This window comes from Podarcis melisellensis (assembly GCF_964234715.1).
Source record: "Podarcis melisellensis genome assembly, chromosome: W".
Classification (NCBI taxonomy): Eukaryota; Metazoa; Chordata; class Lepidosauria; order Squamata; family Lacertidae; genus Podarcis; species Podarcis melisellensis.
The window spans coordinates 3005889-3024439 of NC_138535.1; the positions used below are offsets into that span (position 1 = coordinate 3005889).

Genomic DNA, 18551 nt, shown 5'->3' on the forward strand with positions numbered 1-18551 from the left:
TTGAATAACTCAGGGAAGCTATGAGCTATGCCGTGCAAGGCCACCCAAGATGGACAGGTCATAGTGGAGAGGTTTGGCCAAACGTGATCCACCTGGAGCAGGAACCGGCAAGCCACTCCAGTATCCCTGCCAAGAAAACTTCATGGACAAAGACAACAGGCACATAAAAGTTATGATGCTGGAAGATGAGCCCCTCAGGTCGGAAGGCGTCCAACATGCTACTGAGGAAGAGCGGAGGACAAGTACAAGTAGATTCAGAGCTGATGTAGCAGCTGGGCCAAAGCTGAAAGGACGCTCAGTTGCGGATATGCCTGGAAGCGAAAGGAAAGTCCAATGCTTTCTTTTCCAAAGAGAAATATTGCATAGGAACCTGGAATGTAAGAACCATGAACCTGGGTAAGTTGGATGTGGTCAAAAATGAGATGGCAAGAATAAATATTGACATCCTGGGCATCAGTGAACTAAAATGGACAGGAATGGGAGAATTCAGTTCGGATGACCATCATATCTACTACTGTGGGCAAGAAACACGTAAAAGAAATGGAGTGGCCCTCATAGTCAACAAAAGAGTGGCGAAAGCTGTACTGGGATGCAATCTCAAAAATGATAGAATGATCTCGATATGAATCCAAGGCAGACCTTTTAACATCACAGTCATCCAAGTTTATGCACCAACTACTGGTGCTGAAGAATCTGAAATTGAGCAATTCTATGAAGATTTACAACAACTTATAGAATTGACTGTTGGGATTCGCAGGATACTGAGTATGTCTGCAGGCTTCAACAGGATGATGCAATACTCTGTTGAAGTGCTGGGTCAGAGTGACTCAGCAGGAGTGTGATTAATGTGATTGGTTATCACCTGTTTTAAAAAGGAAAGCCTGTTTAACAGTAAGTGTGGTGGTTGTGCTGTGGTGGAGAGTATTCATTTGCCTCAAGGAGTAGGTACTCTGTATGGACTGTTTTTGTAAATACCTGTATATAGCTCACATTAAAAAGACTGCACTGGGAAAAACCTGGGACTCTGAGCGTTTCTGCTAAAAGCGCCGCGAGGAATTCGTGACAGTGACACCAAAGAAGAATGTTCTTCTCATTATAGGGGATTGGAATGCTAAAGTAGGGAATCAAGAGATAAAAGGAACAACTGGCAAGTTTGACCTTGGAGATCAAAACGAAGCAGGGCAAAGGCTAATAGAGTTCTGCCAAGAGAACAAGTTGGTCATCACAAACACGCTTTTCCAACAACACAAGAGACGACTCTACACGTGGACACCACCAGATGGGCAGCATCAAAATCAGATTGATTACATTCTCTGCAGCCAAAGATGGAGAAGCTCTATAGAGTCAGCAAAAACAAGACCTGGAGCTGACTGTGGCTCAGATCATCAGCTTCTTATAGCAAAATTCAAGCTTAAACTGAAGAAAGTAGGAAAAACCACTGGGCCTGTTAAGATACAATCTATGAATACACAGTGGAAGTGAGGAACAGGTTTAAGGATTTAGATTTGGTGGACAGAGTGCCTGAAGAACTATGGATGGAGGCTCGTAACATTATACAGGAGGCAGCAACTAAAACAATCCCAATGAAAAGGAAATGCAAGAAAGCAAAGTGGCTGTCCAACGAGGCCTTACAAATAGCGGGGGAGAGAAGGCAAGCAAAATGAGAGGGAGATAGTGAAAGATACAGGAAATTGAATGCAGATTTCCAAAAAATAGCAAGGAGAGACAAGAAGGCCTTCTTAAACGAGCAATGCAAAGAAATAGAGGAAAACAATAGAATGGGAAGAACCAGAGATCTGTTCAAGAAAATTGGAGATATGAAAGGAACATTTCGTACAAAGATTGCCATAATAAAAGACAAAAGTGGAAAGGACCTAACAGAAGCAGAAGACATCAAGAAGAGGTAGCAAGAATACACAGAGGAATTATACCAGAAAGATATGGATGTCTCGTACACCCCAGGTAGTGTGGTTGCTGACCTTGAGCCAGACATCCTGGAAAGTGAAGTCAAATGGGCCTTAGAAAGCACTGCTAATAACAAGGGCAGTGGAAGTGATGATATTCCAGCTGAACTATTTAAAATTTTAAACAATGATGCTGTTAAGGTGCTACACTCAATATGCCAGCAAATTTTGAAAACTCAGCAGTGGCCAGAGGATTGGAGAAGATCAGTCTACATCCCAATCCCAAAGAAGGGCAGTGCCAAAGAATGCTCCAACTACCGCAAAATTGCACTCATTTCACACGCTAGCAAGGTTATGCTTAAAATTCTTCAAGGAAGGCTTAAACTCTGATACTTATAACCTTGCAACAGTTGAGAAGGGGAATCTTATCTTGTTGCCTCGCCATCTGTATGATACCACCAGTTACAAAAACTACTGGCTAGGTGAGTAGAAGCAAGCTGAGATGTTAGGCATGAACCATTCTATAGAGAGTGGTAGCATTGTAGTACAGCAGAGATGGCTAAACCTTTTTGTCTTTTGGCGCATGGGCAACATTGGCTCATAACAAAACCTCTGAGGGCTTCATGCCAGCACTGTGTGTGCCCCCAAAATGGGCATGGGGTGAGCATGGGTACAACCACCCCACACTCAGTCTGTGTGTCTTCCCCTCCAGTGCATGCGTGCACGCACACACACACACACACACACACGGAAAACTACCTTACACTGAATTTGACCATTGGTCCATATAGCTAAAAGCTTACTAACCTGTGGTCTTAGATGTTGCTGGAATATGTTTCTCATAATCTTGGACTATTAGCTTGCCAGTTGGGGCTGATGGGAATTGTAGTCTAATAGAATTTAGAGGGCTGCAGGCTTGCGCCCTGAGGCTCCTTTTCTCCTGTTCCTTGTAGAATGAAAACTTTCCTTCCTTTACCTGTATCAGACATTTTTTTGTGGCATTTAACTGTTGCATATATCATTTTTAAAAATTACACCATCTCAACTATGTTTGTGCAACCTGTTCAAAGAAATGTGTAATGAAAAACAGGGGAAGCTAACATGATGCCCTCCAGATGTTGTTGGACTCCCAACTCCCATCAGCCCTAGTCAGTATGGTCTGCTGCCAGGGATGATGGGAGTAGTATTCCCAAACTCTAGAGGGCTCCAGAAATTAAAAGTTTGAGTGGCATGCTAGCAGGTGCAATTACAAAAGTAGGTTTTGTTTTGGTTGTGGATTAAGATCGGGAGTTAAGCCAACACCCAGTGATAGCTTCTGAACTTTCTCATTTTCATTGTTGTAGGTATCTGTATGTTGTTGATGGTGCTGGAAGAACAAGCCATGGATTTGTTGTTGTTTGGCCCAGAAAAGCAGATTGACTTCATGCCGTGCATAATGAAGGCCATGAAGAAACCAACGGAGGGTAAGTAAGAGAGCCAGTGTGGTGTAGTGGTTAAGAGTGGTGGACTCGTAATCTGGGGAACCGGGTTCGCATCTCCACTCCTCCACCTGCAGCTGCTGGGTGACCTTGGGCCAGTCACGCTTCTCTGAAGTCTCTCAGCCTCACTCACCCCACAGAGTGTTTGTTGTGGGGGAGGAAGGGAAAGGAGAATGTGAGCCGCTTTGAGACTCCTTCGGGTAGTGATAAAGCAGGATATCAAATCCAAATCCAAACTAATAATCATTGGGGGCAGTGATACAAGCAAATTAAAAACAGTCTGAGTGTCCACTTTCTTAAGGTAAAATTATTCCTTTCACAGAACTTGTACACCAAGTAACTTACTTAATGTGGAAATGTTATAGTATAGGATATGATGGCTGACAGCTAGTTTCTTTTTAAAAAAAACTTTTTTATTTATTCAAAATGAAAAAGTAAAAGAAAAATCATTATTCCATTTTGCATATCATACTTTGGAAAAAAACAAAACCCATATACACAAAAATTAAGAAATACTAAAACTTTCACCCGTGTAGCTTCCCTCCACCACAACTCGACATCCTTTATACTATAAATAGTTTAACATTGTGTCTTGTATTATCCAATATATATCTGTAATGGCATAAGGGGTTGCTTGTGCGTAAGCGCTAAAACGCTCCCAGTTTTGTGGTTAGTTTTAAACTCTCTCTAGCCGGACAGCCATGAGTGCGTGGCTGCCTTAATCACTGGCAGAATCCGTCAGTGGGCGTTTCCTGAATTTCTTCCAACATAAAAGTTCTTTGACAGAAAGTCTCCTCCTTGATTCTCTGCGCGACAGCTTTCTGCGCAGAGTGGGCGTCCCAAGGGGAGGCCCCGAGCTCTCACCACTGGTCTCGCTTGAAGCGTCTCTGTGCCTCACCTCCAACACTGTCTCCTCCTCCCCTCCTTCTTCAGCGGAAACTCTCCCTCTCCTCCTGCTGGTTCTCTCCTCAGCATCCGAGGGTCTCCCAGCATCCGAGAGCCTCTCCACCACCCTGCGCTCCGATGGCAGTTCCCTGACAATATCCATTATTAATTTTACCTTAGTTTGATTCATCTTTACATACTTATTCTACGCATAGCAATATATTATCCTTAGAGCAGTGTTTTTTCATATAGTCCTCAAAACATTGCCATTCCTTCCTTAGATTTTGGTTGGACTGATTTCTTATGGCTGCCGTTAATTTGGCCAATCTTATAAATTCACATAATTTAATTATCCAATCTTATTTAGTGGGAATGATGTCTCCTTTCCAATTTCTAGCAGGTAGCAATCTGGCTGTGACTGTGGCATATAAAAACACCCTTTTCTTATCCTGTGAGATGTCATTTCCTAAAATACCCAATAGGAACGCCTCCAGTTTCTTCTCTCTAGAAATTTCAAACTTTTTTTTCTTTAATTCTTCATGGATACATCCCCAGAAGTTCTTAACTTTCTCACATGCCCACCATACATGGAACATTGTCCCCTCAATTTTATTACATTTCCAACACAGGTTGGATTTTAGTTTATATACCTTGACTAATTTAGAGGGTGTCATATACCACCTATATAACATTTTTACCAGATTTTCCTTAATGGTGTAACAGGCGGTAAATCTGATGTCTGGTCTCCAAAGTTTTTCCCACTGCTCCATCTGCATTGTGTGGCTGATGTCCTGGGCCCATTTTACCATAACATCTTTTACTTGCTCATCTTTCAGGTCCCATTCAAGTAATAGATCTTACATTTTAGATAATAATTTCTTATTGTTCTTTGTAATGGTTATATGGGGTTGCTCGTGCATAAGTTGCCGCCACTCCTGGCTAGGTAGCCTGGTTAAACCTTTTCTGGCTGGACAGCCCTTCACTTCGTGGCTGTTCAGTCGCTAGCAGAATCCGTCAGTGGGCGTTTCTTGAACTTCTTCCAGCAAAGAAGTTCTTTGACGCCAAGTCTACGCCTACTTTCCTTGCTCGGAAGTCTTCTGCGCAGGGTGGGTGTGGGTAGCGGAGGACCCGTGCTCTCCCTGCTGGTCTCCGGCGAGGAGTCCTGGAGCCCCCTCACCGATTCCCCCATCTGCCCCCCTTTATCCCTGGTGTTATGCTGTCCTGGGCTTTGAAGACACTCAAACTCAGGATGCAAGGGAGAAACGTGCTAAGAGGAAGACACGCTTGGCAAATCCACACCATGATCAACTCCTCCCCGGAAATCAATGTCCCCACTGTGGAAGGACGTGTGGGTCCAGAATTGGCCTCCACAGTCACTTACGGACTCATTGTTAAAACCGTGTCTATGGAAGACAATCTTACTCGGCTACGAGTGATCGCCAAAGAAGAAAAAGAAGAAGCCACCCATATCTGTTGTTGTAACTCTCCAAGTCCAGTAAATCTGTCTTCTCTAACAAGATCCAATCCTTAATACACGTCAGGAACGCTGCCTCGTAATACTTTCTTAAATTTAGAAGTGCAAAGCCCCCTCTCTTTTTTACCCATCAGTAATTTGTTATTTATACGAGCCTATTTTGGAGCCATTATATGCTTTATATACATCTGCATTTTAGATTCCCGGTGCCGGCAACTAAATCTTTACATTATTGTCTTAGTGTAATTTAAATGTCATAACGCCAGGGTCAGAGCTGCCCAAAGTCCCAGCTCACAGAGGACCAACGCCAATTCTTGTTATATACAAAAGTCTTTATTAAGGTTCAGTTTCGATTCCAAAGCCGCGGCGCGCAGCTCTACGTCTCAACCCTAGACCGCTGAAGCTCCGTCTGAATCTCCTCCCCCCAGACACCAGTTCAAGACCCTAGCCTTGCTCCACCTCTTCCTTTGCTCCTTTCTCCTCTGGGTCCGTCTGCCCGCTGGGGTGTTGCCCTTTCTGGACTCTTCTGATGCTGAGTCCCCGGATTCTTCCCCCTCCCTCCGGCGTGCTTTAGGACCTGGCTCCCAATCGTCGCTCCCAGCTGTCCCGCGCGCCTGTGCATTTGAACTTGGCGCACGCGCCCAGCCTGTAACTTTCCTCCTGACCATTACGCTGCTTCTGTCACTGCTTCCCCCTTCGGGGGGGCTCGCTGGATCTGACTTCCCCTCTATTTCCTCACTCAGCGACAGGGGCGTGGTCAGCCCTGCCTCATCTTCTCTTTCCCCTGGAGTGGAAACCGGTCCTGACACCTGGGACTCTTCCCCCCCCCCCGCTACGCTCTGGTGGGGAAACTGGTCCCGATCTCCAGCTGCTGCTTTGGGAGTCACCGCTGGTTCCTTGCTCCTGGTGCCTCCCTCCCGGGAACCCCCTTGCTCTGGCTATGGGTGCCCCCTTCTGTGAATCTTCCGACTCACTGGACAGACTCATGGAATCTCTTGCCCCACTGTCTTCCTCACCTACACTGCCCTCGGATTGTTCCCCTTCGCTCTCCGCTTCCTCCTTCTCCTGTGCCTCCACTCCTGAACCCCTGACAGCCAGTAATATCGCTTTGAATCTTGTTTGGTTGCTTGTCTCTAGAATTTTTGTCTTATCCTGCTATGGCTGTATGCTAATGCAATAAAGGTTTGATTGATTGATTGGTTATTTATACGGGATTTCTTACTCAGCCAGATAAACATTGTCAAATCTTTTCTCCACCTATCTAAACATTCAATTTTCCCTATAATCGGGATCATTTTGGGGAGCACATTCATTTTTATTACCAAGATTTTCCCCCAAAATGAAAGTTTTAGTCTGGTCCAAATTTCCAATTTTTAAAAAAATTCTTTCCAAAATTTATTATAATTATCATCAAAAAAGGTTAATATTTTACATTGTTATTTCAATTCTTTCACTAGCATCAAACCCGTTTTATCCTTTTTCTCCTAACCCCTTAAATTTTTAATCATTAGTTTTGTTTTTGATCTGTTGAGTTTAAATCCAGTACAATCCAGAAACCTCACCAAATGCTGATATTTTTTCCAACGCTTTAGGTATACTCGATTCTGGGTCTTCTACTGTAATGATTAAATCATCTGTAAAGGTTTTCACTTTGAAAGCCTTTTGGCCCAGGGTAATTCCTTTAATTTCTTCTTCATTCCTCAATACTCTTCCAATAGATTTATTGCTTTATTGTATGGCGCCCAGCCACGCTCCCCTGTGAGTCTCTGCAGCTTCTGTTTACGCAGTGTGGCTTTGGAGCGGTCGTAAAGCAATTAGCAGAATTACACAGCGTCTGTGTGTGAAAGGGCAGTAAAAAAAAAGTCCAGACGTTTCTTCTATCCTAATACCTCTCTATTGGAAAACAAAATAGCGTATTTACAATCCATAACAGCCATCAGTCTGTAGCTGCATTTTCTCTGCGTCCTTCTCTCTCAACTTGCAGCGACGCAACAAAACTGCTTTCGCTTTCCACTCAGCTCACAGCATTCCAAGCTGCTTTCGTCACATCCTGGCGTACTTCCCTTGTTGTCTCCTCCTCTCAGGCTCGAGGCACAGAAGGTTAACCCTTCACTACACCCAACACCCCCTCTTGTCTCGCGTCTGAGGGGAGAATCGACCCTTGGTTGTCCCAAACCTAGACCTTCGCAAAACTCCCCATTTCTTTGGAAGGAGAGTGGCTTCGTGAACCCATCAGCCAGGTTCTTAGGTTCTTGGCAGAGGGACAATACTTCAGCGCAACTAATCCCTCCTGAACACTCTGGCACACATTCCGAAAGCGAATGTCTAGGTGTTTAGTTCTAGCCTTGAACTGACCTGACTCTGCCAAACGCAGGTATGGTTGATTGTCCTCAAAAACACGTATCGGTTGACAATCCACTTCGCAGAGTTCCTGCACCAAGCAAGCATAGAACTCTACTTCTCTGCACACCTCTGAAAGAGCACTAAACTCAGCCTCAGTGGATGAGAGCGCTATAAGACTTTGCTTCTTGGACCTCCATCCAACCACTGAGTTCCCAAACTTCACCACTAGGCCAGACACAGACTTGCAATTCTCAAGATTAGCCCAATCTGAGTCCACAAAACAAGTCAGTTTGACTTCTCCTTGTGCTGGCAACCTAAGACAAAAGTCTTTGGTTTCCTGCAAATACCTCAGAACTCTCTTGATGCCACTCCAGGCTTGCACACTAGGGTTTGAAGCTTCCCTGCTGAGCAGATTGACAGCAAACGCTATATCAGGTCTGCTCCACTGGGACAAGTACAACAAACTCCCTAGGGCTGACTGAAACACTTCAGTATTTTCGAACGCAGCGCGTTCTACTTGCTGGTTGTCCTTCACAAAACTACAACAACAACAATATTTATTACGGCCATAGGCCCATACAGGTAAAAACAACACATAAATAACAGCTTGTGCACATGGGGAAAAAAAAAACAGTTGCTAAAACACCACAATAACAATAAAATACTATAAAATGGAATGGCATACTTCGCCTTAGTTAGCTTGTAGTGCTCCTTGGCGTCGCTTTTGGGTAAGGACAGCGACCAGGAACCTAGCCACATTCAGGGTCGTATGGGTATCCTTATCCTGCAAAATTTGAGCAAGGTGGAATTTTGGTGGGGTACCCTCTAGTTTCTGTATGATTGATCCCAACAGATTTACCCGTGGCACATTGAACAGGGGGCAAGTGAACATGATGTGCTGGAGCGACTCCGGCGTCTCCTTATCACATTCACACGTGGCGGGGGCTTGGCCCTTTGAGAATCTATGTCTCAGGACGTTGGAGGGAAAAACGTTGAACCTCGCTTTGGTGAAGGCCAGTCTATGGGCAACAGTCGAGAGGGAGGAGAGGTATGATGGAACGCAGTAAGTTAAAGTGATACCAATGTTCTGGGGCGAACAAACACCTCCCCCCAGCATATAATTTCGCTGTAGATCGATGTCATCCAGTCTTTGGCGGATCAGTCTTTGAGCAGTAATTTGGTCTAGTTTTAGGGAATCTGAAGGAGAGATTCCATAGCTCAGGAGTTTGGCATGAATTCTACTAGTCCAAAGGCTAGCGAATTCATCTCGCCATAAGCACTGGACAAGGTAGTGGTTTGGTAATCTATGCCACAATGATAACCAATAATTGAAGACTTGCTTCCACAGGCAAGTTTCTAAGGATGCGATCTTCAGTTCTAGTCGCATGGCTGCGTTGCTTACGCACAGGGGGAGCATTAGGAGCCGCCGCAGGAATTGATTTTGCAGTGTCTCAAGAGGAGCAAGATCTGTCATCACGGCCCAAAGCGGGGCAGCATAAGCTAGCACGGTGACCACTTTTGCCTTGAACACCTTTAGGGCCGAGGGAACATGCAAAGCTCCATCCGAAAAAAAGAATCGGAGGAGCGCATATGACAAAGTTTTGGCCTTGTTAAGTAGGTGTTGAATTTGAGCTTTCCACCCCAAGTTGTGTTGAAAAATAACTCCTAGGTATTGAAATTTTAGGACTTGCTCTATTTTTGCTCCACCAAGCTTCCATTCGTATAATCTCCGGCTTCTGGAGAAAATCAGAATCTTGGATTTAGCATGGTTGATGGTTAATTGGTTGAGTTGACAATACGTGGCAAAGATCTTCAAAGCTCTGGTTAGTCCAACACGTGTATAGGATAGAATTACCGCGTCGTCCGCATATAAAAGGAGTGGGCAGCGATAGTCCGCAAGTCTAGGCGCGTGTGTACTTGGAGATGAGTTAACTAGGGGTGCTCGCATGTCGCTGATGAATAGGTTGAATAGACAGGGAGCCAATATGCATCCTTGGCGCACTCCCTTGTTTATTGGTATCGAATTTGTGAGATCGCCCGCAGGGGTAAGTCTCACTCTAGCAAGGGTGCCTTCATGGAGCTGACTTATAAGCCATAGGAGTCTTCTATCGATGCCCTGTTTCGCAAGTTTCTCCCATAGAATATTTCTAGGAACGCTGTCAAAGGCTGCCTTTAGGTCTATGAAGGCAGCACAGAGGTAGCCCCGGGGGGGAGAGGAGTACTTTCGTGCCAGATGGTAAAGAACTATCGCATGATCGGTTGTAGAGCGTTTAATTCTGAACCCTGCTTGTTCGTGGCCAATCTGATTAGTCTCATCTACCCATCGCAATAGTTTAGTCAGCAAAAAGCTGGCATAAATTTTCCCTATGATCGAAAGGAGGCTGATGTTACGGTAGTTTTCCGGCTCCATTGGAGAACCTTTTTTATGAATTGGTACTATAATGGCCTCCTTCCATATTTTGGGGATGAGGCCAGAAGCGTTGATTGCATCAAAGGTTTTGGCCAAGATGCCAGCCCACCATTTTGGGTGTAGTTTAATGGCTTCAGCAGGGATCAGATCGGGCCCTGGGGCTTTACCCGGTTTCAGCTGCGCTATTAGCTTGGCTATTTCGTCCGGATCGGTGGGAGGCCAAATAGGTAGGTGGGTAAACAGTTGCGTCAGGTGGTCGGAGGGAGCATCTGCCTGTGAGAAGCATTTCTTCAGGAACAATTCCCATGTCGGTGCAGGGATGACTGCCCTTGGGTAATTCCTCACCCTTCTGTTGATCAAAGACCAGAATTCCCTGGATCTGTGTGATTTTGAAGCAGTAATCAAAGCCTGCCAGCGATTGTGTTGCCACTCACGTTTGGCAGTTTTCTGCGTGCGTTTGTAAACTAGCTTGGCTTGTGCATAACTAGCTGGCAGAGTAGCTGCATCGGAGGTCTTATATACATTATATATAGCACGGAGGCGCTGTCTTGCTTGTTTACACTGAGAATTATACCAGGGGGCACCGTAAGTATATTCATTTCGATTTAATATTTTGGGTGGTAACCTGAAGAAGGACGTAAGATCAGTCGTATGATGGTGGAAGCGTTTCAGCACTATGCTATGCTCGTCTGAGGCAGAGCCTATGTTAGGATGGGGCCCGAGGATTACTTTTTGAAAGAATTCTTGGTACCTTTGAGCCTGGGTCTCCGACCATTTGATTCCTCTTACTCGGAGAGATTCGTTGGTTACCATCTGGGTCGCATGTCTATGGGCCTTCGACTGCCAGTTCAGGGAGAGCTTGGCTACAAGGGGAAGATGATCACTAGATTGTATATTCTCGATCTTAAAGGTGGAAATGCACTTAAGTAGATCCCTGGAGACCAACAGGTAATCGAGGACGCTGTTTGATTTAACGCTCAGGTGGGTAAAATCCCCAGGAATGTCAGGGAGACATGTGCCATTTAAGGGGACCAGATTTAAACGGATGGCCATTTGATAGAGGAGTACTCCAGCCTCATTTGCTCTGTGGTCTTTAGAAGTTCTCCTCATGATATGATCCAGATCATAATTATCAAGGTTTGGAGTAACCCACCATTTGGCTTTGGTCAGCGCGTCCCAGTTTGCTGCTGTGCGGGCGTTAAAATCGCCACCTATTATGGCCGGGGTATTAGGAAACTTAACATAGCATGAGAGCAGATGCTCTTCTAGCGAGCCCCATTTAGAGCCAAGTTCGGGGGAAGAACCCCCAGGTGGTAAGTAGACATTTGTAACTAGAAGTGAGATCTTTTCCCCCACAATCAGCCCGGTAAGGGCGTAAGGAGGCAAGGCCTGTACTAGGGTAAGTTTAGAATGTAGGTTGAGGGAGATGCCTATTATTAGGCCCCCTTTAGGGCGGCCTCCTTTCAGGGAGGGGCAGGCAGGGAGTTCTAGAAGCTCAAAGCCATTTAGGACAATTTTCTCTACTTCCCACGATTCTTGAAACAAGATGATATGAAACTGGTTAATATACTCCAAGAATTCTGGATCAAGTTTTTTTCCTCTCCAGCCCGCAATGTTCCAGCTGAGGACTGATAGGGGGGAGTTCCTGTTGTGTCCAATTCGCTGTCATTTCAGGGAGAGATGTGTATCCTTAGGGGGCAGGGCAGACCCCACAAAAAAGTCAGTTATTTTACTTTGCATGGCTGGCACCTGCTGAGGGTACCTAGTCTTGAAGTTGGTAGTGAGGTGTTCTGACTGGTGTAACAGGACGGGTCTCCTGCTGGCTGACCCAAGGGCGGACACTTCAGTGGGAAACTCCACAGGATTTGCTGAGACTGCCCCACCGCGAGGTCTAAAGATCGCCGATGAAACCATTTGATTTATATGTCCAGCTGGGTCTTCAATCAAATCCGGGCCATTTTTGGATGTAGGTGGAACACTCCCCTGGCCTGGTGCTAGCGAGGATACTGGGGATGCTTGGCGTACTGGTACTGTTTGTATGTCGGGTCTATGCCGCTCAGGGGAATATGAGGACTCCAGTTCCGGCATTGATGGATTAGTTGGTAAGGAATTGTTTTGGTGGAAGGAACTCTGGGCTGCACTCTTCAGCGGGATCACAAAACTAGTCTCCATAGGACTTCTCACTCCTGCACAATCACTCACCCTCATTTTCTGAAGCAATTGCTCGATTTTGCCTTTCTGGCTGAGCAAGAAACTTCCATCCTGTGCACGCTCAACACTGACACCTAGATAGGTTTTGACAGCACCAAGCTGTTTAAGCTTGAACCATTTACCTAGCTCTTTGGCAAACTTCTCTGCCTGTTCACCCGTCTCTGAGAAGAATAACAAGTCATCAACCCAAATCTGCAAATACTCTTGTGTTGCACCGGAACCTCTCAAATAAAAGCAACTATCAGCAACACTTCTCCTGAAACCTAGCTCTTCTAAGGCTTCATTCAGGCACATGTTCCAGTTTCTAGCAGATTGACGTAATCCGTAGATGGATTTGTGGAATCTCCACACAACATCCTGCCTGAAGTTCTCAAACCCTGGAGGAGGAATCATGTATAGCTCCTCCTGGAGATCTGAGTTAAGGTAGGCAACATCCACATCAAAGTGGTTTACCTTCCAGCCTCTCTGTTCTGCACAAGCTAAAAGCGTTCTCAGAGTCTCCACTCGTGACGTTGGTGAATACACCTCCGTGAAGTGTATTCCCTTTCTCTGAGTGAATCCTCAAGCAACTAACCTGGCTTTATACTGTGGCTCTCCAGCGTCAGTGGGTTTCAAGTGGTAAACCCACCTGCAACTCACAGCCTGCTTGCCCGGTGGCAACTCTGTGAGTGAGAACACACCTAGATCTTCCTTGGACTTCATCTCTTTGTCCATTGCCCTGTGCCACTTATCTGCTTCTTCCTCAGGTAAACTCTGAATATCCTCGAAGGATTCAGGTTCACATCTGGCTGAACCTACCCAGACGCTTGAAGCGTTGTACCGATCAGGAGGCCTCCTTGTCCTCGCTGAGCTCCTCAGTGTGAATCCTGGTGACCCTGCTGCTTCACTGGGTCCAGCTAAATCTTCCTCAACTTCAGTGTCTTCCCCCTCTGACCTGCTGCGCCTCTTGGGCCTTACAGCTGGTCCAGCAGGTGAAGAAGGCTCACTCTTTGGCTCAAACTTGACACTTGCCTGAGGAGGTGTTCTAGGTTCCCCCCTCTGAGGGATTCTGAGCTGTCCCTGCCTTGGACTCTGTTGCTCTGGACCATGGTCCCCAGCAACAAGTTCCTCTTCCTCCTCAACGTCTGAGTCATAGAACGGCTGTGGAATTACGTCTGGATTAGCGTGCAGACGCTTCCAACCAGCTTGTTCACAGAACTCAGCGCTATTGCTGATAACCAATCTTGACTGGTCTCCACTTGGGTATGCAAACCGCCAGGCCTTTGAGCCAGGCTCATACCCTACAAAGATCATTCTTTTAGATCTTGGCTCACCTTTCTTGATTAGAGCCTTTGGAATAAGCACCCAAGCCTCACAACCAAACACACAAAGGTAGTGTACCTTGGGTTTCTTTCCATGCAACAAGAAATACGGGGTATTTCCTACACTAGAGTTGTACACTCTATTCTGGGTATGGACCACAAATCTTGAAGCTTCAGACTAATATTTCTGGGGTAGCCCTGCGTCCCACAGGATCGCAGACACGGCTTCCTGCACCGTCCTGTTCTTTCTCTCTGCGACCCCATTCTGTTGCGGAGAGTAAGGAGCAGTCAGTCTGTGACTAATCCCCTTCTCCCTAAAGAAATCCTGTAATGCAGAACCAGTGAACTCGGAACCTCTATCACTTTGAAAACCACGAACTTTGGTGGAAAAGGTTACCTCAACTGCGGTGATCCAATCCCTGATCATTTTAGCCGCCTCCCCTTTAGTTTTCAGGGCAAAGGTCCAAGCAGATCTCGAGAAATCATCAATCAGTAGCAGAGAATACTTTGATCCTCCCAGTGACTCAACTGACATGGGGCCACACAGATCTGCATGAATTAATTCAAAGGGTTGTGTGGTCTGCCTCTCTGACTTTGGATAGGAGCATGTCACAATTTTTGCCTGTTTACATGCATTGCAATCTAAAAATTTGTCACAAACATTAAATTTGCACCCTTGTGTCAGCTCTGGTACTTCCTGAAGATATCTCCAATTCAAATGGGCGAAGCGTCGTTGCCAAATATGTGAACAAACATGGTGAGGCGCTACATTCACACATTGGCCCTTCGCTTCTTCGGTGTCATCCTCTCCTGTAGAAAAAGGCACATTTACAGCAAACAAATTGCCTTTAGACTGCACTGTGTACACGTGTTTCCCATCCTTGGAAAACTCACATTTTGTACTTGCAAAAGAGACATGATAACCATCAGTGAGTAAATCATGCACACTTAATAAACATTTGATTAAACCGGGCACTGCATAAGCTTTGACTTCATGCTTAAGAAAGGGACAGAAGAAAAAGCCTGTCTCTATTAGTCTTTTTCTGCTTCCATCTGCAATTGTCACAAATTTCTCAGTTTTTACTGTCCTGCAATTTCTCAAAAGACTGCTAGATCGCACTAGCGTATTTGTCACTCCTGAGTCGATTATTACAGGGAGAAAGTCCTGTTGTTGACATTCCTGGGTCGCCATGGCAACAGTCTTCTCGCTGCCCCCCTCCTTGGGGCCTCTGCATATGTCCTCTCTGGTTGCCACGGCAACAGACTCCCCCTGGCAGGTAGACTTGCCCACGACCTTCACCGCTTCCGTAGATGCAACTCTCTCAGTTGCCTTGGAGACCGGACTTGTCTCAGCGTTCCCACACAACTGCACAGCTCTTATCTCTACTTGCTGCAGGTGGCCGGCCTTGAAGCCTCCAGCACGGCTAGCCTTCAGCTCTTGGCGTAAACAACTCTTGGCAGCTTTTGGAGAAAGTGGTGTCTCTGAGCTTTCACTGCTCACTGCCCCCCCACTACTCACGGGGTCTCCAGGACGTTTTCCTGCACCCCCTCTGGTGGGTAAAGGGCTCCCAACACTTGGCCTCTCTCCAGGCTCCTCACATAGACACGTTGCAGCATCCATACAGCTCCCAGGCTCAGCAAAAGCACCAGCAGCATTGCCAGCAACAGTCCCTTCACCCCCCTGTGGGGGCTCACAGCTCTTCCCAGCTGTGTGTTGACTCTCAAGAATGTGGCCGGCGCCATCTTGCCTTTCCCTTTCGGATGCAGCCACATCTCTGCCCTTGCTTCCCACCCCAGCTCCACAAGCTTCTCGGAGTGCTAGCCAAGCGGCCTCTGGCCTTTTAGCATCCAGGACAACTGGCACTAGATGAACATCCACATTTTCTGCCAAAAAAGCAAGCACCCGCTTCTGCGCTTCACTTTGCTCTGCAGCCCTTTCAGCCTCTGCTTTCCCAGCTGCCTTCTGTGGGGGCTGGACTACGTCCCAGAGCTGCTCCCCCACCAGCAAAAGCTCCACTTGAAATCTCCACTGCAGCCAATTTTGGCTACCCAGTTTCTGACATGGAAGTTTAAACTCAAAGCCATGTTCTTGGGGCTGAGCCATTGCCTCCCTCCTGCTGGCCTTTCCAAAAGTACTCACTATGCAGCCAAACCGGGCACTCCGGACAACGTGGCTCTCAGCTCCCTCTCCGTCAGCCTCCTCCGATCTGCCCTCTGCTCTCTTTGAAGCCTTGGCAGTCTCTCAAACTAACGTTCAGTCTTTTAAAGTCTTCCAAAGCCCTTTCTCGCACGCTTCGCGTCGACCCATAACCTCTTCCGATAGATTTATTGCTTTATTGTTTGGCGCCCAGCCACGCTCCCCTGCGAGTCTCTGCAGCTTCTGTTTACGCAGTGTGGCTTTGGAGCGGTCGTAAAGCAATTAGCAGAATTACACAGCGTCTGTGTGTGAAAGGGCAGTAAAAAAAAAGTCCAGACGTTTCTTCTATCCTAATACCTCTCTATTGGAAAACAAAATAGCGTATTTACAATCCATAACAGCCATCAGTCTGTAGCTGCATTTTCTCTGCGTTCTCTCTCAGCTTGCAGCTATGCAACAAAACTGCTTTCGCTTTCCACTCAGCTCACAGCATTCCAAGCTGCTTTCGTCACATCCTGGCGTACTTCCCTTGTACGCGCCTCCTCTCAGGCTCGAGGCACAGAAGGTTAACCCTTCACTACACCCAACAAATACCGAGTTTAGTATTTCCAAAGTCAATAGGAATAATAAAGGAAAGTGTGGCATGGCTGTCAACTTTTCCCTTTTCTTTCGAGGAATCCTATTCGGAATAAGGGAATTTCCCTTTAAAAAAGGGAAATGTTGACAGGGAGAGAGGGGAAAATAGTGGAAGTGAACAACTGGCTTCGCAAATGGTGTAAACAGGAACGGTTTGGATTCTTAGATCACGGACTGCAGTTTCTTGAAGATGGACTTCTGGCAAGCGATGGGCTGCATCTCACAACGGTTGGGAGGAATGTTTTTGCAAAAAATCCCAGAAACCTCATCAGGAGGGCTTTAAACTGACTAATGTGGGGGAGGGAGACAGTGCTCCTGAAGGTAGGAGTCTATCAATTAATGAAGATGATCATCCAAATGTCATAGACCGAATGGAGCAAACATGCTCTTCTGAAGTTTACTATACAGCGGAAAGGAGCAGCCAAGCATACTAGGACTCAATTTCTTGACTTTAAGAAATCTGACTTCATAAAACTTAGGGAAGTGCTGGGTGAGATCCCATGGACAGTAATACTAAAAGAAAAGGGAGTTCATGATGGCTGGGAGTTTGTTAAGAGGGAGATAGTAAAAGCACAACTTCAGGCAATACCAATGAGACGGAAACATGGAAGATGCCTAAAGAAGCCAGGGTGGCTATCTAAATAAATTTTAACTGAGTTAAGATTAAAAAAGGATGTGTATAAAAAATGGAAAAGGGGGGAAAGCACCAAAGAGGAATTCAAACAAATAGCCAGCACGTGTAGACACAAAGTCAGAAAAGCTAAAGCACAGAATGAACTCAGGCTTGCTAGAGAGGTTAAAAGCAACAAAAAAGGCTTTTATGGGTATGTCCTAGCAAAAGGAAGAACAAAGAAACAGTGGGGTCTGTGATGGCCTGGGATTCCGATTCAGAGGCTGAACCAGAGGAATCCCAGCCTGCACAGGAGTCCCCGCCTCCAGGGCCGGCTGAACTGGGGCAAGGCCTAGATTCTGAGGAGTCTGCACCTGTGTCAGATCCTCAGGAGCAGGCACCAGGTGAAACCATTCTGGCCCCAGATGTGCTTGAGGACTCAGTGTCTACAGGTGAGCCCCCTCCGGGGCCCAGTAACCCTTCGGCCTCTCCTGAACTGCAGAGGCTTAGGGCAGAGAGGCGAAGGGAACTGGTTGCTCCCAGGAGGAGTGCTCGCCTTAAGGCCAAGGGAGGCGGGGCTCCTGGGGGCCGGGACCACCCCTGGCCTTAGAAGAAGATAAAGGTCAGTCAGCCCGGTCCCAGGTTGCGGGAGCAACGTCGTTGTTGGCTTCAGACCTTCCAGTGTTCCTGTTCCCTGCCCGGCCTCCTGCTCCTGACCTTCTAGCGTTCCTGTTCCCTGCCCGGCCTCCTGCTCCTGACCTTCCAGCATTCCTGTTCCCTGCCCGGCCTCCTGCTCCTGACCTTCCAGCGTTCCTGTTCCCTGCCCGGCCTCCTGCTTCTGACCTTCCAGCGTTCCTGTTCCCCGCCCGGCTCCCTGTTTCGGACCTCGCCTCTCATCTTGTGAACTCGGACTACGGTACCGGTACCTTCCCCCCGGGACCAGCACAGGGTCACTCAGAGGAGAAGATGGTGAAATGCAAACAGGGGACACAGAAAGGGCTGAACTCCTCAATGCCTTCTTTGCCTCAGTCTTCTCCGATAAAGAAAACAATGCCCGACCTGAAGAATTTGGAGCAAATGATTCAGCAGAGGAAACACAGCCCAGAATAACTAAGGAGATAGTACAAGAATACTTGGCTAGTTTAGATGTATTCAAGTCTCC

General features: G+C 46.7%; 1 long non-coding RNA gene across 1 annotated transcript in view; it reads left to right on the forward strand.

Annotated features, from left to right (window-relative positions):
- The first annotated feature begins 2288 nt into the window (after nt 1-2288).
- The window catches only part of LOC309361321, a 60885-nt gene continuing 44622 nt past the window's right edge, over nt 2289-18551 (forward strand). The window contains exons 1-2 of the long non-coding RNA XR_014164419.1: nt 2289-2386; nt 3248-3367. This is a non-coding gene — a long non-coding RNA (uncharacterized lncRNA). The remainder of the gene's footprint in view (nt 2387-3247; nt 3368-18551) is intronic.